This window comes from Tigriopus californicus, chromosome 5 (genome assembly GCF_007210705.1).
Source record: "Tigriopus californicus strain San Diego chromosome 5, Tcal_SD_v2.1, whole genome shotgun sequence".
Taxonomy (NCBI): domain Eukaryota; kingdom Metazoa; phylum Arthropoda; class Copepoda; order Harpacticoida; family Harpacticidae; genus Tigriopus; species Tigriopus californicus.
In genome coordinates this window covers 8,285,605-8,286,391 of record NC_081444.1, presented here as the reverse complement: position 1 = coordinate 8,286,391, position 787 = coordinate 8,285,605, and positions in this window count along the sequence as shown.

Genomic DNA, 787 nt, shown 5'->3' with positions numbered 1-787 from the left:
CCAGCCCACGATCCATTGGATCCGCCATCCATCCATCCATCCATCCTTTCAACGAGTGTGTTGACAGGGGCACGGCCAACCAGCCAGACAGCCAGAACACACCAGCATCAGCACCAACAGCAGCAACGTCCTCAACTCAAGTGTCGCCTGTTGCGGACGGGCCCATCCTGCTCCCTCCCTCCCTCCCCTCTGGCCGGGCTGTTTCCAGGCCCAGGCCACATTCACCAAGCAGTCGGAGCTGGGGGCCAGCTACCTATGCGCGTGCGCCCACTCCTTTTTCAGTGGGTCCAATTTCACTCACTCAATAGGTCCTGCCGGGAGGACGGAGGAACGAGAGCATAAATCCTGGCATGGAGGCTGGCGGAAAAGTAGGAAAACAAGAGCGGCCGGGTTCCCCGTCTAGGGCTTGTATGCACGCCGTGATTGAGTTGGACGTGTCGTCATGACTTGGTGTGTTGTTTCCATTTGGATCACTGCCTGCCCGGAACAAGCAGGCAATCGGCCATGCCAGGACACTCAGCCCATCAATGACGTTGGCAAGGGCTCGAGCGCAGTGATTTAAGAATTGCCAGGCGTAAGGTCCCTCAAGTCCCTCCCATTGCCGAATTCCAACACGGGTGTTAAGGGCTAATTGTCAAAATGACACGAGATAAGCCACCTTTGATGGGCCATGGTTTCGGATTCCACCTCAGGAATCGGATGAATTGCCAATCGTGTCTCAGGCGCATCACCTTTTCGTTCAGCGTATGTAGCTCCCTCTGTTTCGTCCAGGTGCGGACCAACAAAC